This window comes from Pholcus phalangioides, unplaced genomic scaffold, assembly GCF_987345545.1.
Source record: "Pholcus phalangioides strain wild (caught in Gottingen) unplaced genomic scaffold, Ppha-v1.0 ptg000027l_1, whole genome shotgun sequence".
In the NCBI taxonomy this organism is placed as follows: Eukaryota; Metazoa; Arthropoda; class Arachnida; order Araneae; family Pholcidae; genus Pholcus; species Pholcus phalangioides.
Window position 1 is genome coordinate 11,679,622 of NW_028301617.1, and position 26,054 is coordinate 11,705,675.

Consider the following 26,054-nt stretch of genomic DNA (forward strand, 5'->3'; position numbering starts at 1 on the left):
AACCTGAAATAATTAATAATTTAATTTAATTAATATTTCATTTTCACCGGATAAGCCACACTTGTCGCTTTCTCTCGAGATTTGCATTACTCGTAGCGAGGGGAGTTGGGGCGCACACCGAGATAATAAATTGCGATCACATACATTTTCAAAATTTAATTTGCACCGGATAAGTTGCTCAAGTTAAAAACTCAAAAAATCCAACCAATAAAGTTCATAGGTTACATTCGAGCAAATGCAACCGATAATCTTATTGGTTGAATTTTTCAAGTTTTATAAAAGGACTTTTAGAACACTTTCATAGTGTAATGCTAGCCTTAGATATATTGTCGGTAAAAAATTCCTCAAAGATGTATTCCCTACATGGCAGATACATATTCAATAGTGAATTAGGGCCATTCAAGTATTACGTGAGCAGATTTTCAGCCATTTTTGACCCCCTCCCCCTTGTCAGCAAAAATCAGCAAAACACTGACCCCCATCCCCTCCCCCGTCAGCAAAATTTCACCAGAAGCTTAGAATATTTCATATCTTCAAAAAGGGGTGGTTGATGACGTAAGCGACCTTCAACCCCCCCCCCCCCCCCCCGCCATCAAAAGTCAACAAATCCGAAACTCCCTCCCCGATCCTGACGTAATACTTGAATGACCCCTTAGGCAAATTGTGCTTTGGGATGGGCATTGATCCTAATTTATCATCTTGGTGTGTTCCCGCAACACCCCTCGCTGCGAGAAATGGAGATCCCGCCAGAAAGCGGGAGTGCGGCTTATACGGTGAAAATTTAATTTTGAAAATTTATTTTATCGTAATTTATCATCTTGGTGTGTTCGCCCAACGCCACTCGCTGTGAGAAATGGAGATCCCGCCAGAAAGCGGGAGTGCGGCTTATACGGTGAAAATTTAATTTTGAAAATTTATTTTATCGTAATTTATCATCTTGGTGTGTTCGCCCAACGCCACTCGCTGCGAGAAATGGAGATCCCGCCAGAAAGCGGGAGTGCGGCTTATACGGTGAAAATTTAATTTTGAAAATTTATTTTATCGTAATTTATCATCTTGGTGTGTTCGCCCAACGCCACTCGCTGTGAGAAATGGAGATCCCGCCAGAAAGCGGGAGTGCGGCTTATACGGTGAAAATTTAATTTTGAAAATTTATTTTATCGTAATTTATCATCTTGGTGTGTTCGCCCAACGCCACTCGCTGCGAGAAATGGAGATCCCGCCAGAAAGCGGGAGTGCGGCTTATACGGTGAAAATTTAATTTTGAAAATTTATTTTATCGTAATTTATCATCTTGGTGTGTTCGCCCAACGCCACTCGCTGTGAGAAATGGAGTTCCCGCCAGAAAGCGGGAGTGCGGCTTATACGGTGAAAATTTAATTTTGAAAATTTATTTTATCGTAATTTATCATCTTGGTGTGTTCGCCCAACGCCCCTCGCTGCGAGAAATGGAGATCCCGCCAGAAAGCGGGAGTGCGGCTTATACGGTGAAAATTTAATTTTGAAAATTTATTTGATCGGCGTACTGACTCTGCGACAAATTTGTACCGCGACGAACTGATTCTGCGACAAATTCGTACCGCGACGAACTGATTCTGCGACAAATTTGTACCGCGACGAACTGACTCTGCGACAAATTTGTACCGCGACGAAATGAGTCTGCGACAAATTTTCACCGCGACGAACTGACTCTGCGACAAATTTGTACCGCGACGAACTGACTCTGCGACAAATTTGTACCGCGACGAGTTTGTAGCACGACGAATTGACGCTGCGACAAATTGATTGCGACGAATTGACCTAGACCCGCTGAACACAAATGAAAAAAATCTGCGTATCTCACGCGGTAAAATTTAAACTTCCTAGTTTGATACCGATTCACCTCAACTTATTTAAAATTGAATTTTAAAGAAGATTGATCTTGTTGACCCTTTATTTTCGTTAAAATTGACTCACTTGGTCTAATTGACCCCTTAAACCCAAGACATCTGCCCCGCAGAATTCTAACGAATTGCGTCATTTGGAATCATAATTAAACCTGCTGTAAATCCAGTGTGTGCCAGATTCGCTCACTAAAAATTTCGGCTGATAAGAGTAGTTGGCTCTAAATCGGAGAAGGGAGGGTGCATTTCATCCGGAATGAAATCTAGTACAGGAGTGAAGAGTAAAAAAGAAGTGTTCTCAATGTATAGCGTCATGACAGCACAGCCAATTAAGAGCTATCGCTGTGACAAAAGAGACGCTTGCTCCACGCATGTATTTTAGGATATTCATTGCTCCGTGTCTTGATCCTACCCCCCAAAACTTTTTCTTATACGGATAGGTCACAAGAGACTAGCTTATTCCGCTCATGCGCTTTGGGATATACAGCGTATTCCTATTCATTTCTCCGTGTCCGCTACTACTCCTCCGTCCAACTTAATTTCTTACACGGCGGGGGGGGGAATGTATATTGATATCCTCATAACACAATCAGTTATCCTACGGAACTGGTTTTGAGGAAAAGAGTGGTTGTTTGTTTAGGAGTCTAAACAAAAATATAAAAATCCATCAACTCAATGATGTTCGAAATTAAATTCAAAAACTTTATAATTAAAATGTGAAAATTTTTTTAATATTTATGGAAATATCTAAAATCTTTTGGTTCATTTTCATCACCATGCCAGTACTTAGAACACTGCATAAAATTTCAAGTAAATTGGCAAATTAGTTTTTGAGTCATCGCGAATGCAATCATAAAAAAATGCCAATTTCCAGAAATCACAAAAAACGAAAAAAAAAATTTGCAAAAATGTGAATTATTCACCAAAATTCTCCTGCAGTATCTAAAGCACCTTCAGTATTGTTAAATTTTTACTGGCGACATTAAAATTTTTCGTTTGCCCGACGACACGGGTTTTTTTTTTTTTTTTTTTGCTGCTTAAGATTTCTTAACCAATCATCCATACAAGTTACAATACTTAATAAAACAAGACATCTCACCACAATACGTAATAAAGCACGATCCCGCAATGTACGAAAAAATTCCACAATACCGCCCATTATGAGGTGCACCTCTAACACGTGATACAAGTTATAAAATGCAGTACGAAATGCACAAAAAATTCCACAATTTACAATACGTAATAAAGCGTGATGTACAAAAATTCCACAATACCATCCAATACGAAATAAAGCGCAATATGTGCCACACAAAAATTCCACAGCACGAGTTACATTATGTAATAAAGAGCAACACGCGGGACACAAATAATTCAGCAATATTACCCAATACGAGTTACAATGTAATGAACCAAGGCATCCAACATTAAGCAATAAAATGTAATAAAACGATGCACAATAAATCGCCATACACGAGATACATGTTACAATACGTAATAAATTGCTATACTCGATGCACAAAAATTCCACAATACCGCCCAATTAACATAAGTAATAAAGCACGATATATGTGAAGCAAAACTAATTCCACAATATCCCCCACCATGCGATACGAGTAACATTACAAAATAAAGTGCAATACACAGTCATAGCAAATTCCCCAATACCGCCAAACATGTGATACGAGTTTTAATACGAAATTAAGTGCAATATGTGATGTACAAAAATTCCCCAAAATCACCCAACACCTGGTACAAGTTATAAAGCAGGATGCACCACAAATTCTACAGTATCGCCCGATACAAGTTACAATACGAAATAAAGCGCAATTCACGATGCACAAAAATTTCACAATCAATCGCCCAACATGGGATACAAGTCACAATACGTACTGCACCAAGACATCTAATGTTATGCAATACATGATGCACAACTATTCTTCAATATCGCCCGATAAGAGTAACAATATGTATTAAATTGCTGTACGCAATGCACAAAAATCCCACAATACCACCCAATACGAGTTAACATAAGTAATAAATCAGAGAATATGCGAAGCAAAACCGATTCCACAATATCCCCAACACGCGATGAGTTACAATAAAAATAAATTGCAATACGCAATTCCCAACAAGTTCCACAATACCGCCAAACATTCAATACGCGATGCACAAAGATTCCATGATACCACCCAACACGCAGGGCACAAATAATTCCGTAATATCACCCAATACACGATACGAGTTACAATATGTAAATTACCAAGACATCTCACAAAACGTGATAAAAAGCATTAAATGCGATACCAGTTAAAAGTAATAAAGCGCAATACGCAAAAGAAATCCACCCAACACGAGTTAAATTATGTAATAACGCACGCAGGCATAAATAATTCCACAATGTCACCCAATACGAGTTACAATATATAATGAGCTGAGACATCTAACAATAAAGCACAATACGCGTGCACAACAAATTCCACATCATCACCCAACACACGGTAAGAGTTTCAATACATAAACCAAAACATCTAACAATGCGTAATAAAACGCAATACGTGATGCACAAAACTTATACCAACACAGGCCACAACAAGCAAAATGCCCAATGGGGCAGCCAAAAAAAGATGCCCTGAAAAATTATGGATGTCAAATATAACAAAACTACAATCCAAAATATGAGAAATTTTATATTATCACAAATTATAAAACTATTCAAGACTAAAAAAAGTTATGTTAAAATTAACGTGTGAATATCACAATATTCACATTAAAAAGTGAATCTTTTTCTACCGTAGATGATACTGTTACAAGATTCCACTATATTAGATACAAAGAAAAACCTTAGTTTATGTTCAGATATAATAAATGATTATATTCATTTCAGGCTCAGTCAGCCCCTCCAAGGGAATCTGCACTGCATTAAAAGAGAAATGGTCTCTCCTACTTCCCTTTCGTAGAGTAACCCTATTGTTTACCTTTACATCTTGTTCGGTATAGGACACCAAGTAAATTATAACTCAAAACAACACAAGAGACAAAGAGCGACCACTGCCTCCGATTCTCTTGGCGGCTGGTCAGATTCTGTTTTATGATAGACCAACACAAAAAATATAAACATCACAGGTATTTACACAGTTGATGGCATCACAAAATGCAAACGCACCCAAAAGGGCACTATTGTTCTATCACAAATTTATCCGGTGGTGATAACCAAAATAATAACGGACACAAAACAGTACCAGTTTGGTTCTAAGAAGCAGTTCCCAGAGAGATGTGACACCCTCAAAAAATATATTCTGTACCCAAGTCTGCGAACCAAAGTTGAAGGTGGTGTTTAGTCTTGTCCAGTCAGCTCCTGTTCAAGAAATAAATAAAATAAGAAACTATTATGATCATTCTGATTATAGTAGAGATTAATACATGTCCTGGATTGAACAGGAGAATCCCTGTTTGAAAAGCCTGTCCCCCACATAAGAGAAAACATGCACTTCCAACAGGCTCTCCTCGAATGGAAGGGGGGAAGGATAAATTTACACTTGCGCCCTCTCACCTATGCCAACAATTTTTCCATTGAACGAAGAAGAGGGCAATTGCCTCATTTCCCCTTCTGCCTATGCTGTCCCGAAAATTTCACGGAAAACAATTTGATATCAGTGAGTCAGCTGGCAAGCAAATGAGCAATTAAGTAGTGGGCGAGTGAGTAAGTGAGCAAACAAGTGGCTGAACGAGTAAAGGAGTCATTAAGCGAGTTCTACTCATTCGCTAGGTCGTTCAATCGGTCACTTGTGCTCACTCTCTCGGTGGCTTATTCACTCTTCACCCACTCAATCAATATATCACTCATATTGATTCAGAGGGCAATAGGGTGATCCTGTAGGATCCAATAGGGGGGGGGGGGGGGCTGTATTTCAACTGTGCTTCCTACCCATCTTTTTTAGGATAGACAAGCATTTCAAGGTGTTTGCACACTTTCTGCATATTTCTAGGATGGTGGTTGTCAGAGTGTACATCGTGGCTCCAAGGGGTTTCAAAAATTTTTGTCATGAACGTTGTGACAAGCTGGCGATATTAATGTGTGCTGCTTTGATACTTTAAAGTGGTTCTTAGTTAGACTATTCTGGGGAAGCATGGATCATTGTTAACTAGGGCAAGGGAGCCGTGGGGTCACAAAGGTTTGAGAACCACTGTTCTGGAGTGGAACAGGGGGCACCCACATCAAACGCACTTGAAGTTACTATATGTAACGAGTGCCACTTAAAACACTTCCACATATGCTTATTCAATTTCCTTGCCACCAAATAAGTAGATACGCCCGTAACTCGCTGGCATTCTTTGCTCCTCTTTTCCACCCACGCAAAAACTAGCTGGGCTGACAGCAACACAGAATCCAGCTGTAAAAAATTCAAGAGGCTTAATGCAAAAAAGTTGCTCTAATGTACCGACCGTTGGTGGTTCCCCGCAAGTATGACTTTCGTTGCTCGTATTGTAAATCATGCAACCTGCCATCCTATTCTAATCAGAGGCAGGGCTCTGTAGCATGTTTTCTTGAGGCCAACTATTTTTGGGGTACCACTGAAAAGATTATGTAAAAAAAGAAAATTTTCTAGTGGGCCATCCATTTGACTCCCAGGCCCAGAGCAGTGTCCCGATCTTTCCAGCTTTGTTATGGGTCTGATAAGAGGTGAATTAACAGTTGTACTGCCGGCTGTGTGCAACACAAATTTTGCAGCCTTCTCTTATTCTAGTCTAATTTTCTTGACCACTCATTTCTCGAATCGGCCACCCGAGGTTAAAGCCCACTAGACCCCACTCCTGGCTTGTGTACTATTTTTTTTTTTTTTTTTTTTTTTTTTTTTTTTTGCAATTCCTCTATTGTATCTAGGAATGTAAACTTTGTTTATACACTGTGTGCAAGTAGGAAAAACAATTTTAAATACAGTCAATCCCATTTTAACGAAATCTCATTGTAACGAGGGCTTTTCTAATCCTCAAATAATTTGCATAAAAACAATACATTGCAAAATTCGATACAGTAATATGAAATGAAAAATCAATTAAAACAAACTCAAAAACAAGTTTTTGAAAATCAACAAAAGAGTACAGTGCATTCCAAAAAGAGTACAGAACATTCCAAAAATAGTCCAGTAAAATTGGTTTCAGAGAATTAACTTTGAACTATATGGGAAGAACAGTTGTTTTTCTATGGCTTGTGGGTGTGAGGAAAGAAATGTTACACAATACGGCGAGTGAGTGAAAAAGAATAAAATCTGTGGTAAGTCAGTGTTGCATGTTAGAAAATGCTTATATTTCTTCTGTTTCAAAATGAGTGGCCTTGAAAGGAAACAGTTTTTGATTAAAGAAAAACTTAAGATCATTTCTGAAGTTGATGCTGGACTAAATAAAACCAATACAACTTTAAAATACTGCATATTTACCTCTTTCGCATCAAGCTGAAAGTTCAAATTCAAACAAAAGTTATCATAAGTCTAGACTTTCAAGTTTTCAAGATGCTGATGTAGTTGTAATTACAGGGGACATTCATTGACGACATTTTCAAAAAACATACATTTCGGGAATGAATGTACTGAAACCATGTAACAGCTACCAGCCCACTTAAATGATAGACTGGGATTTTCATGTGCTTTTAGCCGCTTTGCTCACAACTGGTAGGTGAGAAATTCAGATCTCTGTTTAACGAATCTGCGTTAAATATGATACAAGTTTTGATAAACTTTTTCTAACAAAGTGACATGTTAAAAGGAAGGGGGAGGAAAACATGAAAGGAAAACAGTATATTACTATATACTCTCTTATCTATAAGTATTACAGATAGGTATATGAGGGTATAGTAGATATGAGAGGAAGGTACTCTTTTCACCCGCACCTGTTTTCTTTCCCCTCTTATTATACATGTATATAATGCAACCTATTTCACCTTAGACTAGAAGTTTTCCTCCTCATCATGGAGATGAAAAAAAAACTCATTTTTTTTATACGGTTGCAACAAAGTTTTGTGGTGACGAGGAAAGAAAACAGATAGATTTGTTTGAATTTATTCCACTGGCGTCTGGACGCAATATTATGTCCTTATCGTAAAGTGATTAAATGTGAAATCTTTCAAGAATTGCACGCGTTTGACCACACATATACTTTAAATGGAATTTGTTGTTTCCTCGCCTCCCACAATAATGGTACAAAAAAAATTTGCCTCAAATACGTTAAGTAAACTTTATCCAAAAGCAACTCAATGTCTAATTGATTTGAGTTACAGAGTTATCTTTGAAATTTAACTTCATTCTTTTTATTATCTAGATTCTAGAACATAAGTTTTTCCTCGGAATTAAATTCCACTGCAAGGAAACTTTTTTTAATGAGAGAATGTTAAAATTCGTAAAAATCAGAAATTCCTTTATAAGGAGTTTATTATAATGGGATTTGACTGTACAAAGTTTACATTTCAATAAGAATAAATTTGCAAACAATGAAATTTTTATTAATTTTAAAATCGATTGATTTCGATATGTTGATCGATATGTTTGTAATATAAAATTATTGTCCATAAATTCAAAAATAGTTTATAAATTTATAAAAATTGAAGGAGTTGGTATATTTAAATGTGGTTTGCGAAAAGGTTATTATGACAGGGATCTTTTGGTACAGCACAAAAATTAGTTTAAATTTTAGTTGATAGATTGTGCTGCAAATGCAAATCACAGAATTCTGGACCCTTAACCTTCAATCTCTTCTGCTCCAAATAATTTATATAGCTTCAGGTGGCTATTCATGGCAGAGATAAAACAACTTCACCTATAGTATTTTATTCCCCAATGGTCAACATCACAATGAAAACACAAACATTATGCAAGGACCAGTAACAAGAAAATTCAGAAATGAGCTGTTAATATTGCACCATGCATTTTATAGGACTCTGATTTGCATATTTCCAGTTTTTTCCCTTTTCTGCAACACCCTTGAAATGAATTTTCGAAAATCCCATGCAAATTACCAATTACTTCAAATTAAAGAAATTTTTATACCATTTATGAATTCATGGGATGTCTTGTACATGTTTTACGAAAATTGGACATTTTGTTTATTTAAAAAAAAGCATAGTACAGACATGACTGAAAATGCCAATGCCTAGTGACATCCTACTCGATAATATGAAAAAACTGTGGACCACTACAATTAGAATTTCAGAATTGTATGGTATACTGTGTTCACTACATGAAACAGATTGGCCCATAACTAGAGCCCGGATTATATGCACTGAAAAATTGTGAAATAAAAAAGAACACTGACGTGCCAACTTTTGAAATCCAGAAATTCTCCCGAGGGGGACACTCATAGACTCGATCAAAAAAAAGTTCATAAAAAAAAAAAATTCGAAATTTTTTTTTAAATAAATTAAGAAAAAGTTATATCCCCCCCCCCCAAAGCAGGTTCAGCATTGCCCCTGAGAAGAATATAATTTCATGCCAGTCTTCCCATGCAGAATAGAGAAATCACATCTACATACTGTTTATAAAGTATGTGTTTCCTTTCGTGGATGCTATCAGTGATTGATAATCTTGGGTATATGAATTCTTAAAAGCTTTATATTTAGCTGTATATAGCTTAAAGTTTTGTATTTTCTTTCTGAAGATGTTTAACCAGAAGAAACAATTAAAAAAAATTTCAAATTACAAAGCTGCAGGTGAAAAAACGTATTTACCGCGCGGCTGTTAATGGAATACAATAACGATTATACAGGAATTTCGGCAACCAAGGTCATGCCCCTGATTAATGATTGTCGATAAATGCTACGAAAACAAAGTAGCGTCTTTGCCAGTTGCTTAAATGCGGTCACAGACACTTTTTTTATGGCTGCTCGATGGAAATGACTACGACTGTCCTTTATGGGTGTTTTCCCTAATGCCGACGGTAACTATTGATGCCACGACAACGTGAAAGCTCGCGTAAAATCTAATTTTCTGCCAAAATCCGGAGAGCGGGAGGAAGGATGAAAAATCCGGAGAGTTGGCAGGTCTGAGAACATGTTTTAAAATACATTTCTTAGAGCACACTTATTTAAAAAGAATAGCCTCACATATGTATATATTGCATATGCATATATAACTTTTACATATTTTTTTACTTAGACATTTTTAATTTCTAGTTCGTCGTAGCTGCTCAAAAACAAAATATCTAGTTACTAAAAAATTTCTGCGCTATTTCTAAAAACAAAAATTGAACACTTGACAGTATCTCTAGAAAATATTTTGGCGTTTTGAGAGCAGTGCCAGAACTAGAGGGATGGGGACAACTGCCTTGGCAGCAAATTTGTGAAAGTGATTGAGCTTCAATAAATTTTTCAAAATATTGCTCACAATATTTTCATACCATTTTTGCCCCTCCGCTTCCAAAAATGGATTTAATGAATTAAGAGATTTTTTGTAATGTTTTGCAAATAACCATTTTAATCTCACCTGCGGGGAAAAAACTCATGTTAAGAAAGTATTAGGGGCTATATTATTTTGAAAAAATATTAAAAAAAAACCGATTCAATAAATCCTCAACATATGCACTTATTCTGAAAATTCTTCAATTTTATGCATTTATATGTATTAATGCTAAAAAGGTCAAAATATGCAAATGCACCTGCATATAATCCGGGCTCTGCTCATAACTAAGAAAAAGAAACCACAGAATTCCAAGACATTTAAAACTAAACAGCTAGAGAAGAAGAAAAAAACCATTAAAACAATGTCATTCAAAAATCTAATGACGATATTAGATTCCACAGACACTTACCCAGACATTGCAAATATCCTAATAGAGGAACTTGTAGAACCAGTGATGAAATTAGAATGATATGCTTCCATTTTGTGGTCTTCAAATATCTATAACACTCATGAATGACGAGAACTTTCATAACAAAATTTTTCTTCAGCAACTCAATAGTATTTGACAAATGGAAAGAAAAGAAATAAAGAATGTGAGACATATGTCACAAAAAAAAAAAAAAAATTTATATATATATATATATATATATATATATAAACTGAAGAGCCAAAAAAACTGGTGCGGGCATGAGTATGCAAATAAAGAGATATGGAACCAATCAGAGTATGGCGCTGCAGTCGGCAACGCCTATATAACACAACAAGTGTCTGGCATAGTTGTTAGATCGGTTACTGCTGCTACAATGGCAGGTTATCGAGATTTAAGTGAGTTTGAACGTAGTGTTATAGTCGGCGCACGAGAGATGGGACATAGCATCTCTGAGGTAGCAATGAAATTTGGATTTTCACGTACGACCATTTCACGAGTGTACCGTGAATATCAGGAATCCGGTAAAAAATTAAATCTACGACATCGCTGTGGCCGGAAAAAGATCATGCAAGAACGGGGCTGACGAGAATCATTAAACGTGACAGACGTGCAGCCCATCCGCAAATTGCTGTAGATTTCAATGCTGGGCCATCAACAAGTGTCAGCGTGCGAACCATTCAACGAAACATCATCGATATGGGCTTTCGGAGCCGAAGGCGAACTCATGTACCCTTGATTACTGCACGACACAAAGCTTTACACTTCGCCTGGGCCGGACAACAATGACATTGGACTGTTGAGGACTGGAAACACGTTGCCTGGTCTGACGAGTCTCGGTTCCAATTGCTTTGAGCTGATGGACGTATACGGGTATGGAGACAACCTCATGAATCCATGGACCCTACATGTCAACAAGGGACTGTTCAAGCTGGTGGAGGCTCTGTGATGGTATGGGGCGTGTGCAGTTGGCGTGATATGGGACCCCTGATACATCTAGATGTGACAGGTATGTAAGCCCTGTCTGATCACCTGCACCCATTCATGTCCATTGGGCATTCCGACAGGCTTGCACAATTTCAGCAGGACAATGCGACACCCCACACATCCAGAATTGCTACAAAGTGGCTCCAGGAATACTCTTCTGACTTTAGACACTTCCGCTGGCCACCAAAATCCCCAGACATGAACATTATTGAACATATCTGGGATGCCTTGCAACGTGCTGTTCAGAAGAGATCTCCACCCCCTCTTACTCCTACGGACAGCCCTGCAGGATTCATGGTGTCAATCACCTCCACCACTACCTCAGACATTAGTGGAGTCCATGCCACATCGTGTTGCGGCACGTCTGCATGCTCGTGAGGCCCTACACGATATTAAGCAGGTGTACCAGTTTTTTTGGCTCTTCAGTGTATATGAGAGAGATAAAAGAAAGCTTTTATCCATCAATTTCATGCAACAAGAGAAAACAGAAATCCTAAGACCATGACAACACACACATTCATCCCTTTCACACAACATGAAACATCACAACACAAAAAACACAAAGCACAAGACAAGGACACCGCACATATTCATCCCTTTCACACAACATGAAACATCACAACACAAAAAACACAAGACAAGGACAACACACACACACATTCATCCCTTTCACACAACATGAAACATCACAACACAAAAAACACAAAGCACAAGACAAGGGCAACACACACATTCATCCCTTTCACACAACATGAAACATCACAACACAAAAAACACAAAGCACAAGACAAGGACAACACACACATTCATCCCTTTCACACAACATGAAACATCACAACACAAAAAACACAAAGCACAAGACAAGGACAACACACACATTCATCCCTTTCACACAACATGAAACATCACAACACAAAAAACACAAAGCACAAGACAAGGACAACACACACATTCATCCCTTTCACACAACATGAAACATCACAACACAAAAAACACAAGACAAGGACAACACACACATTCATCCCTTTCACACAACATGAAACATCACAACACAAAAAACACAAGACAAGGACAACACACACATTCATCCCTTTCACACAACATGAAACATCACAACACAAAAAACACAAAGCACAAGACAAGGACAACACACACATTCATCCCTTTCACACAACATGAAACATCACAAGACAAAGGACAACACACACATTCATCCCTTTCACACAACATGAAACATCACAACACAAAACACAAGACAAGGGCAACACACACATTCATCCCTTTCACACAACATGAAACATCACAACACAAAACACAAGACAAGGACAACACACACATTCATCCCTTTCACACAACATGAAACATCACAACACAAAGCACAAGACAAGGACAACACACACATTCATCCCTTTCACACATGACTGCACAAAAAAACCCAAATCACACAATAAAAAGACCATTCAGTATATAGCTCATACATAACTGTAATGAGATATGATCTCTCATCTTTTAGATGACAATTCACAGCTGGTTTGTGGATTTGAAAAACCTGAAAATAAAATACATGCAATCACATCTCAGTTATGGTCATTTGATGAATAGGTTATTTGATGCATTTATACTGTTAACTACGGTATACAGCTGATTTTCTTTGCAGTTTTCCCCCTTCCATAACTCTGTTCTAGGTCCTGTCAGCAAAGACACTTCAAAGGATTGAAAATGGTATCAAGCTCATTACGCTTCTGACAATCCTTTGTCATAACAGAATGAGTGTCTTCTTGGCTAGTGCTTCCTCAATGCATATAAATGTTGTTGGTTTCTAAAAGAATTTGAAATATCTCTTGAAGTTAATAAGCCCTACCTCTATTGTTCTGTGGTGTTTCTATACGCAGACTTTTTTCTGGATATGCAATGTATACTGAATTTTCCTTGGGCCTCCAAGTTATACCAAATGTACAGGTAAAAAGTAATATGCACCTTCAATTTCAGTACATAATCCACATATTATACAGTACTTTGATTTCTGCACAATTTTTATTTGTTCACTACTGTTATGAAAAGTAAAAGTAATGTGTTTACAGAACGGAAGATAAAAGTGTAGATAAAGTACGATAACTATAATAAAAAATATAGTGAAACTACTTTAGAACTACCACTTGTGCATTACGCAAAAACATGGTCATCTGCAGAGGTGACCGCTAAATAGAGGTTGTATGAAATAAAAAACATTTCAGGCAGGGAGTGTGTCAATATAATGGTTTTCACAATTTCTCAAAAAAATCTTATACTCAATTTATTTACAATGCCATAAAATAATGAAACATCAATATAATAGAAAATGCCTCTACAATAATATTTTTGGAAATCTTGCTTGGAATAACCCATAGTCTCTCTCTTTGCAATGTTAAACTTGTCTCAATACAATATACTTGACTATAATAAACCCTTGGATAACATTTTTCTGAGGATTTTGAAACTGTTACATTTATTATTTTTTGCTCGAAAAACATATCCTTCAGTATATATTTTTACTCATTTCACATATTTCAGTTCTGGGAACGTCTAACATCATCAGTATTAAGCATCACTACTTTTTGTGTGATACACCAAAGTAATGCGATAAACCCCTTTAGAGAGGCAATAATCTAATTGCGTTTGTTTCATTAGCTAATCAATTAAAATATTTTGCAGTGAATAAATACTTAAAAGCATTTTTTGGTAATACTAAGAACATTGATTTAGAAAAGTTTCTAACAGCAGCATAAATTTTATGCACATGATAATCTGGGGGGGGGGGACCAGTCCCCCCTCGCTACGCCCTTGATCGTCATCAAATTTTACATATATACCAAATGGGACCCGGCTTGAAGGATAGGCTACTTTAAAAGTTCAGAGCAGGGAAAATGCCCGAAATGGGCAAAAAAACTATCAGGCAACAATGGTTTTTGGGCCTCAACATTCTTTCAGAACATTCACTTTGGTTACTGTGGTTCCCTAGCAATACGTTTCAGACGTATATATACCTTTACAATGGTTTGTCACTTCTTCAATGTTGCCAGTATACAAATACAAATACAAATACAACGCCACAACAGGCAAAATGCCCAACGAGGTGGCTGATAAAAAGATGCCCATAAAAATATGGTTGTCATATGTTTCAAAAATACAGCAACCCAATTAAAAATGCAATTAACACAAATTACAAACAATATATACACATGATAAAATATTATACGATGCCCATAAAGATTACTTATGGTTGTCTTATTCTAAGAATGGATAGCTTCTCGATTTACCCCAACATGTTTATCGTATTTCTTTTTAAACGTGTCAATTGTGTTACAATTTACTACCTCCGGGGGTAAGCTATTCCATTTATTAACAACCCTATTGGAGAAAAATTCCCTGCGACACCATAACCTTGCATTGTCCCTCACCAATCGATACTGGTGTCCCCTTGTAAAAGCAGTCGATTGGCGGTGTACTAAAAGTTCATGGTCCATCCTATCCATCCCATTGAAAATTTTGAACACTTCGATCATAAAATTAATTTTTTTTAAATAATCAAAACCATGATATATGCATAATAGTTTACACCTTTATAATGGTTTGTGTGTGCCAAATTTTCAATCCTCCCAGTAATGAGGGTTTTTGAATAGACGTTAGAATCATCATCAGCATCACTTTGAGGGTCAGGCAAAGGATGATCTCCATAGAAATCAGTGTTAAAATAAAAAGCGATTTTACTGTAGAAATGCGGAAATTTAGTGGGGTTTTCTGCCACATCAATAATTTAAGAAATGGTATTGAATTCTCAATTTTTAAAATATTGAGTTCACTTAGAGATATACGAAGCCCAAAAAATTAAAAATGAAGTAATTAGCCGGACCTACTTTTGAGTTGGATATTAGGTAGCAAAGATAATATTTAAGTAAAAAAAGACGATGCAAAACTTAAACCTAAATAACAACAATAAGTCAAAGTTGATGACTAGACTGGAAAAAACACTTACCAAGAGAATACAAATTTTCAAATTTGGAGACCAATGCTCATGAAAGTAAAATGACATTCTTCCATTGTCCAGAAATAAAACCCATTCAAGCTCCCTGACAATTGTAGAAAGAAAAAAGAACAATTAATAAGAAAAATGATACAAGCAGGGTTGTTTGGTTTTTCAACCACATTGGTTAAACCAATTGGGTCTTTCCTTTTTCAAGAAATCACATAAAAGTGGCCAAATACAAGTTTCCCCCCTTGAGAAATATACTGGTTCATTACTAGCCAAAATGTAAAATTCTTACCACATTTTCTATTCATGGGGTACATTCTCTGCTGGTATATCTTTAAATGATGTATGATGATATACAAGTGGTTTTCAAAAAAATCTCATAAATGTGGCCTGAATATAAATTTTCTTTGATATTAAGTATCTTAGTTGCTTAAAGGTATGTATAGCACCAAAATTTATCATTCTTACCACATTTTCTGACTTGGGCTACATTCTGATTATTACACCAATGAACAAGGCAAATACATGAAAAATACAAAAAAGCCCCAATGCATTTTGACACACATTGGGTGATGTCTTTAGTGTCTAAATCTTAACCATCTTTGCTCAGCCAAAAGAGGTATGTATGTTCACTTCAAGTATAGAATGAATGAAGCTGAGACTGTGATACTAATGCAGTGTCCTGATTGGACGCTTGCAATTGGACGGAGCTACCCAATTAGTCTATTCAAATAGCTCTATCCCGCAAGCATACAATCGGGATGCTATATTACACTGCTGTAAGAAATTAAGAGAATTTGCAGACCTGGTCGATTATCTCTAGAACTACTGTACCGATTTTAATGAAATTTGATATGTACATACATTGATACAATACAAAACAAATAACCATTCAATAATTGTAATACGCACGCATGATCATGTGTAACACTCGTTGGAGTCGGAAGGTATGAAACAGCAGTTACAGAATAAACAAAAAAATGGGTTAATAGATGGATTAATAGGGGGGGGGGCATAGTCCACTCTTACCAAGGGCATAGCGGGGGGGGGGGGGACTTGGGGGTCTGCCCCCCCCCCCGAAATGTGAGAAAATGACCGGAAAAAGGGAAAAGATCGCCAAATCCATTGTTCTATCACTTTGCCCCCCCCCCCGAACGAAATTTCTGGCTACGCCCCTGCCTCTTACAGATATGCAGGTCTCGCAGAGTGATTTCATACTTGAAATAAGGCAGTTTATCATTTCCTGTGGCAATTGGTCCCACTCGTTCAGCAAAGCTGTTTTCATTCCCTGGATTGTTCCCGGAGGGTTGCGAGTTGCAATGGCCCTTCCCAGAGTGTCCCAGACATGCTCTATAGGGTTAAGGTCTGGAGATCTGGCTGGCCAATCCATCCGGCAAATATCCTCACTCTCTAGAAAATCGTCGAGCAGAAGAGCTCTATGTGGCCTCGCGTTATCGTCCATTAAAATGAACTCGGGCCAACTGCACCCCTGAAAAGACGAACATAGGGCTCCAAGACCTCATCCCTATACCTCACACCAGTTACAGTGCCTCTTTCAAAGACATGGAGAGGTGTACGGCCATCCAACATGATGCCTGCCCAGACCATTAAACCTCCTCCGCCATAATGGTCGATTTCGCGGATATTGGAGGGTAGGTAGCGGGTCCCTGGTTCTCTCCATATGAACGTACGGCGAGAATCGGTGCTTAGGCTGAACCGGGACTCATCAGTGAAGAGAACGGTCACCCATTGATCCATACTCCAACTCTATGCTCTCTGCACCATGATGAACGGATTCTCCTGTCTTCAAGAAGACCTGCTGTTTGCGTCCCGCTCACTTCTACGGACAGGTGAGCGGGACGCAAACAGCAGGTCTTCTTGCAAACAACCCTCTCTCATGAAGTCTTTTGGAAGCAGTCACCCTTGATACACGGGTTCCTGTGGCTGCATACAAGTCACGAGAGAGCTGAGAAGCACTCCTGTTACGCCTCGCTATAATCGATCCGGTATCCTGGAACTGTTTCCATAAGTTACACACGATGCTGGGCGTTAAATTGAACTCTCTACAAATCTGGACTTGAGATTGGCCTGCTTCTAGCCTCCCCACAATTCGCCACCTCATTCCATCATCTAAACGTTGGTGGTTACTCATTTTTACTGTTACAATTTGAAATTAACCGATTGCTGCAAAATAACACCAAGAAATTCGCCGAGGTGTGCTAGCGAACGAAATTAGTCTTAACTTATGCGCACTTATAAAGCCTGTATCTCTACTGGCTCCACCTACACACACGTGTATGCTTACGTATTTGACATACAAGATTTGCATTTTTGTCTAGAAGCAGTGGTTTTACATTCAGTTCAGTTCTTTTCATGAAATTCGATAAAATATGTAAATTCTCTTAATTTATTCACCAGTGTAGTACCGCACGCAGGCTCTCACATTCTGACCATAATATTTGAAGTAAACAATTTTTTTTCTGCTGAGCAACTGAGAGGCTTTTTTTTTGATTTGATATTCAACCCAAGTGGGATCCTTGGTTAGCGTGATTAGTGGTTAAATACATTTTTCCTGTGAAGACGACACTATTAGTCGAAGTGCATTAGGAGTTTTGTATTTTTTGTGTATTTGCCTTATTCGCTGGTGACTTCTTAATATTCTTGAGCAAAGTTGATTAAATCTTCTTAGTGCCGTCTTAACGCATGGGCCTACCTGGGTGCGGAACGGGGGCCTCACAAAAATGAGATTTGGTCGGAATTTTCCAGAATTTACCTGGTAGGGCCTAAAAAAAACCACTTGGCCTGGGGGCCTTCAATACTCTTAAGATGGCCCAGACTCTTCTACATTCTGATTCTCTATCTTGAGCAAATTCAGGAATGAGAATTGCATCACATATGTGGTGGTGTATTAACTCGCAGGCTTTTTTCCCCTTTGCAAAGAAGCAGCAACTGTAGCAACTTCATCATGCTAGGGTCAGTGGTCTTATAATCCAAAAAGTCACCAGTTGCTTCTAAAAAAAAATCTCCAGCATGGTACTACCCCTCTTGGGACAAAGCCTGGATCATGACTGGTCTTACAGCTGCTTCTAAAGAACAGACCAGGGCACTACTAGTTACATTACGTTAGACATTTCTTTCCATAAGCAGCAGCATGTCCGATGATGTATGCCAACACCAGGTTTCATATTACAGTTATTGGTTTGTTCTACTTTCACCATTACCCCCACCCACCAGTTAATCAAGGTTCTACTCTATACAGTAGTAAACAGGGTTCATACAAAATTTCCTACATAAAAATTAAGGATTCATAGCAAACTTCAGAACTTCCATCCAAATTCTACAGCAAAAAAAAGGCCACATATGCAAATGTATTTCAAATCTGCCACAATTTTTCACTCTTCTCAAAAATATAGATTTAAAGCAGTTGAAATTACAACATTATTTTTTACCCAGCTTAAGAATTCATAAATAAATCAATCCATATAATCCATACTTTTCTGTTGTCACCAGAGTGTTTTAAAAACCTTCAAGTTTTGATCACAAAAATATAACACAACATTTGGTTAAAAGCATTCATAACAGCATCATGTGAATCATAAAATTATAAGTGATATATATATATATATATCACAGCTGCCAACTTTAGAAAATGAAAATTCGGGAGATTTTCGCGCACACCCGTATTTTATGCTTAAAACCACTCCCTAATAAATACAATAGGGATTTTTCCAAATAAAATAGGGATTTTCCGAACATAAAAGTTGAATCGTAGGGAATAAAATCCCTACTCAAAAACTGAAGTCAAATTAAAATAGGGATTTTACACACATGGAAGTTAAACCCTTGGGAATAAAATTCCTACGCAAAAAACAAGTGAAATTGGAGGTCAAAACTTCAATGATGTAAAACCAAATATTGTGTTCAATCAGAAATATTGTGTTCAATCAGAAACGCTGTGAACAAACATTCTGAGCGAATGACCCCAAAATCATCGGAAGATGAAGGAAAACACCGTCAATTTTTGAAGAGCACTGACTTTTTGTGACACTTGCTTGATGTTTTTTTTTTTTTTCATTTCACGAGTGATGATGGCAGTCTTTCCAGGACCGATGTTTATGTCCGTAACACAACTTGTACAAAAAGGAAAAGTCGGGCCTCTTCTGGAACGTTTGATGAAAGGAAATTCATCGGAATAAGTATCTTTAAAATTGATTAAATATATTTTTGCTTATCATTATTCATGCTTTGTTATATCGCACGTACGTAACTTCAACAAAAGAAATTTTGACCACATGTGCATCACCATAATCTTCAATTATTATCCAGGACTATTGGCTGCTAAGCCATTTCCCTGCACGATAAGACAAACAACTTTCTTGTTACCATCAGAGGGTTTGTAAAACTTCCTTAAAAAGGGAATTTCCCCATTTACGACGTGTGACGTCATTTCGAAAGGGAAAAAAAAGAGGTTTCATGCCCCACAAGAAATTCCTTAGGGATTGTTTTCATAAGCGGGGATTTTTTTTAATGAAGTAGGGAATTTTTAGGGACAATTAGGGATTTTTGTGATTTTCGTAAAAATTCGGGAGATTTAAGAACTTTTCGGGAGATCGAGCGATGAAGATAAAATTCGGGAGATTCCCGAAAAATTCGGGAGACTTGGCAGCTATGATATATATTCATTCTTCCCCCCCCCCCCAGAATTTTTCAAAATAAAAAAAAACCAAAGCTGAAAATGATTTTCTTTACAAAATTATTCATATTTGCAGCAACTCTGTATTCACCTCTCGGTGAAAGTGAACACATGAAAAAAATTTTTAAATTATTTTTTGTGCAATTTTATGGGCATGGATTTAGGGCCATAATGTGCCTTCTCGGGACAGGATTTTTCCTTGGGACTTGTCGGTGCCCCAGTCTGCCGCTGTGGAGGTCATAGTGATGGGCTCGCATCACGAGGATCCGGATTTAAACCCCACTGTCGCCGCAAGGGTGGTCGGCTGAAGTTGGTTTTTTTATTTGCAAAAACAAACACAAAATACATATAAAAGACAAAACAAAACCACATAGAAAGAACACCACATGAACACAATAAATAGTCATATTGAGCCCCAAGGGCCATAACGTCCTTCCAGGCAGCCCTATGGATTAAATTATATTTTGCCGCTATTTTTTAAGTACCGTACGTTATGTTAATAAATGTTATGTAATAATATATGAATGTTTCAAAAATTTATGTACTCTAAAAATTTCAATTATGAGATCTGAAATTGTTGAATTACAATATTTCTTGTATAAATAATGAGTCTATGGAATGAATTTTCCTTTTTGTTTCACAATACCCTCATATATACACGACTATATACATGCTCATAGATACACACATACATATACCCCCTTTTATTTTTTTTATACCATGACATCCTAAAAAATGTTTATTTCAGGCTGTGATTAAATTATTCCAATATTTCCCATTGATGTCATTATTTATATTGTATTTAATAAAAAAATCTTAAAATATATTTTCGTAATTTTGTATGCTTTTTACATACATGAAAGCATCATATTTATTGTTATGATTATAAGCTGTTGACTTAAATGAATTCATTATTTTTAGAGCAGTAAACGAGAAACATTTTTGAAAAAGGTGTTTATTTGTTTTTGGGACTTCAAATTCATGTTTGATTCTTGCGGAAGTTCTGTTTGTTTTCCGCTTTAACCAGTTATTGTTTTTGAACACAAAATTTATGTCTGTAAATGTATAGCTGCCTAATGTCCAATGTATGGCAATTGATATTGTTGTCGTACGTGTTATATGTTTGTATTATTAGTGTTCTTGCTTTGTTGTATGCGTTATGTAATTTTGTAATATTGGTTAGGTAGGCCCCACCCCAGGCACATAATCCATAGGTTATAATTGAATAACTCCATGCATAAAAAAAAAAAATGTCCTTCATAAATTAAAATATTTAATAGATGGAGATTTTTTAAAGTAAAACTATATAAAATCGGATTTTATTAGTTAATTTATCACATTGCAAGTTCCATTTTAAATCATCCTGTATAGTAAGTATTCATATTGGTGCACTCTTTCTATTTCATGACAATTGCAGTTCAGTTAATGTTGTTGGCAAGTGTGTATTTTAATGGAGATCTTGAAATTAGAGTTTATATTTCTTGTTTTAATGCATTGATACTGGGTTTTGTGTACGTTTAATTCGAGTATGTTTTCGGTCATCCACTGATTAATGTATCTGAGGTCACTTTGTTTTTTCTATAAGGTTCTCAAAGTTGTCATCTTCCACTCATCAGCGACTGATACAAGTTGTCCATTTAGATTCAGCAAACAATACTGATCCCTGAGGGACACCCTTTTGAACCTGTAGGTATTCGCTTATTTTCTTATTGACGATGACTGCCTGTTGCCTTCTACAATAATAAGTTTTGAACAATTCAAGAATACTTCCTCAAGCACCAGCTTTATGCAACTTTTGTGTTAGTATATTTAGATCAACATTATCAAACACTTGTTTTAAATCCAGGTAGATTATCATAGAATATTTATTATTATTGTATCCTGTATTCATGTATTGACAAAGTCTGGTTATTGCCATTTATGTATTTTTATTCTGTTGAAATCCATACTGATTTGGTGCAAAAAAATGATTTAGAAAATTTACAACTTGTTTGTTCATATGTTTCTCTATTACTTTAGGGGGGGGGGGGAATCAGGAGAACTGAAATTTGTCTGTAATTATTCATATTAGGATCTTTTTCGTAAATTGGGTAAACAAGGGAATATTTCATTCTGTCATAAAACTTTCTTTGATTGACAAGTCAATTAGATGTTTTAGTACTTCAATCTGATAGCATTTTCAATGTTAACAATTTCATTCTAAGCCATCGTAACCAATTGCATTAAAAAAATTAATAAATAATTTAGATGATTTTGAAGTAGGTATATCAATATCTATAATTGCGTACGAGTTTACAATATTACATCTACTTTCATGTTGACATGTGTATCCTATAGTATTGGCATTCAAGTTTCTATCAATGAATTCCTTATTAAAGTCATTTTTTAGGATCATAATGGATTGGGAGTATTTGTTTTCTGTTATTTTTATTGAGCATAAAAGTATTTATGCAATTCCATTGTTTTCGTTTGTATCTATTGCATTCAATAAATTTGTTTTTTAGATATTCTTTGTGTGTGTGTTTAGCTTTTTTATTTGAAATTTTAACATTTTATCATAGTTCTTATATTCATTTTTATATGGAAGTATGTTGGGATATTTCCTATATAACTTTTCTTTAATATTTATCTTCAGTACGAGATCTTTAGTAATCCACTCAATTTTTCTATTACATTTACATTGTTGTGCTTTGGTCCAGAGATTAGAATTAAGTAAGACTATCTGAAAACCATTTATATTTTTGTTTGGTTTCTTTTTCTGAGATAACATTTTCAAAGGATACATTTGAGATAATCTACTTTTGTTTTTGAGTAGTCTTTATTATTTTTAATACTCTTTCGATCTTGAAAATCAATGTAACCAAGCATTGGATAGTGATCAGTAACGTGCGTTTTAAGTACAGAGAATTGTTGTATTTTTATTCAATCTATAAAAAACATGATCAATGCAAGTACCTCCTTCATGTAGTTCTCTGGTTACTGACTCCTGTAAAGCAATGAAGCAATTTACAGCCATTATGTCAAGATAATTTGATACCTCATTATTATTCTCTAATATATTAATGTTTAAATCCCCAGTGATTATCTCAAAAACAAAAAAAAAGCATGTTAAAGGCCTTTAACTCCTCATTGAACTGCGAGATCTGTATAGTAATAAGATATCAATATCACAATCTGGCAGGTTAATACACAAGCTTTCAGCAATTATGAAGTTGCAAGGTTTTTTTGAGGCTTTTAATTGATTTATTAATATACATAATGGACCCCCCCCCCCCGATTTGTTATATGTTCTACAGTTAAAATATGTTTGATAGTCATTCAAACAATCATAATTAACAATGTCATAATTGAATAATTCCTCTAACCATATTTCTGTTAAGCATATAATATCCATATGTTGAGGTAACAACCTCAAAAATACCAGAAAATTATCAAAAAATTGGATTTTAAACTTTGTATGTTCAAGATGAGCATATTAATGTTCTTTTTGTTTTTTAAGGAATAATTAAAAAAATTATTTACATCACATATTTCCTCCAGAGGAGGTTGCTGTTGGTACGAGTCTATTATATCATTTCCATTGTTCATCAGCACTCAACTTTTTAAGGTCTTCCTCATCCTTTATTCTTATAATTCTAGTCTCTCTCTCTCTCACTCACTTCCCCCCCCCCCCCCCAAGTCTCCAGAGGAAAAATTTCCCATCTTTTGCCCAAGCATACTTGAAGTCGCTCTTTCTAAACTTTCTGGCCAGGAAAAACAAACGTTTGCTCTCCTGTGAAAGATGTTCATTTATATATATTCTGTTGGATGCGAAGTTGGGGTTTATTGTATCAGCTGTCAATTCTTGAGACTTTGCCTTTTGTATCCATAATTTTTTTGGGTGTTCGCTTACAATTATTATAGGTTTGCTTTTATTTTCATTTCTTGTGCGTACTCTATGCAAGTTATCTATTTCTGCGTTTTCTTGTATCCCTATTTCTTGCTTTATTGCATTCATAATTTCTATGATATTCTCTGAAGGCATCTCTGGAACTTTTTTATTTCTATGCTGCTTTTCCTACTCTTGTTTTCTATGTCATTTATTCTAATTTTGAGCTCCTTCACTTCTTTTTTTAGGTTTTGATTTTCTGATTTAATTTCCTTATCAATACATTAAATGTATAGTTTTATTTCACATATCTTTTTCTAGAGAACCTCAACACACTGTGAATTAAAAGTTATTGCCTTTGTTATGTCAACTGTTTCTTTGTTCAGCTTCTCTTGTTTTGTCGCCAGTTTTCCCGATTGCAGCAGTAAAATAATTTTTCATCGCCTGTTGAAGTTTCTCAATGTCACAGCCAGATTTTATTTTTTCAATTCCCTCCACTTTAACACTTGGGGCATAAATAAGCATATTTTTTTATTTGAGCCATTCTTCTAAAAGCACTCTTGCTTGTTCTTACACAAACCGGGTGTAGCATCAGAGCACATTTTTTGCATGTGCTCTGCGGTTCGCGCGAATGCGTGCTGATCTCCTCATTAAAAAATCTCGCCGCAGAGAGCAACAGGCCCACAACATTACAATTACTACAAGATATACAGAAGACTGGATGTTGTGAAGATATTTATTATTTGAGATGAGTTTTTTCCTTCCTTAAAAAAATTAGCATCTCAAATAATAAATATCTTCACAACATCCAGTCTTCTGTATATCTTGTATTAACAAGTGGAGAGCGACATTCATGTCATATTACAATTACTCATTCATTACACTTCACTCACTATGAGTTGAGAAAAAACTCAGTTCAAAAAATTGATTGCAGATGCCAGCACTACACAGAAAAAACTTCATAGAAGGTTCACTATACATACACTCACATTCCAACATGTATCAATTCGTTAAGGAATATAGACGAGATGCATGTCTGGTTTGGTAGGGGTTGCCCCAGTCTTGTTAAAGCCCTGCCACGATTCCTTGCTGCTGGTTTCTTGCTAGTTATACTCAAAAAGAAATTGTTGCAAAATGGGGGAAAATTTCGGGAGAACGAACACAATGTTTGGTGATTTAGCATATGTTATTAGCGACATTGGAGATTAACATTCATTATTTGACAAAATTGACAAATTATCATTCATAATTTAACAGACTAGCCCTTTCACGAAAACATTTTTCATTCCACATCAGGATTTGACACAATGGCGATTGACCTTAGCTGATTCTGCTACTTAAAGTGGCAACTTTTTTTTTCTGAAAATAGAAACTGCCTCACATTTGCACTTTAAAGTTGGTAGACTATAGTAAACCATATTCAGTTGCATGACAACAGGTATTATCAGGGTTTTACAATGAAAAGCCAGATAATTTAAATAAGGGGTCATGGTTACCTCGATCTCAAATTTTCAGGGACAAAGTTGATCACGGGAACATCCATTCAAAAAAAAAAAAAATAATGCCTCGTAATTTCGTAAATTTTTCTGGACTTCCGGCAACTATAACTACTTGCTTTAAGGAGGTTTTTAAGTTTTAAGGGCCCTTATAAAGGGAAATGAAAATTAATGACTTTTTAAGCACTGTACGAATCCTGAGTAAGTGATTTATGAAAAATAATCTGTACATAGCCGAGTGATTACAATCAGGGTTGGCAGGTTTTTGACACATGGTAGTTTTTGACAGTTTAAACAGTGGTTTAAA

The 26,054-nt window shown here is 36.3% G+C and overlaps 1 long non-coding RNA gene across 2 annotated transcripts in view; it reads right to left on the reverse strand.

Moving 5' to 3' along the window:
• Positions 1-2,653: 2,653 nt before the first annotated feature.
• LOC149068436 (uncharacterized) overlaps positions 2,654-26,054 on the reverse strand; it is a 38,513-nt gene continuing 15,112 nt past the window's right edge. Inside the window, exons 3-6 of one of the 2 annotated variants that reach the window (XR_016195218.1) lie at positions 15,694-15,787; positions 13,160-13,230; positions 10,677-10,809; positions 2,654-5,238 (exon numbers count right to left, since the gene is read on the reverse strand). This is a non-coding gene — a long non-coding RNA (uncharacterized LOC149068436). Of the gene's footprint in view, positions 5,239-10,676; positions 10,810-10,941; positions 13,231-15,693; positions 15,788-26,054 lie in introns of those variants that run through there. The other variant, XR_016195217.1, reaches the window with a different exon arrangement.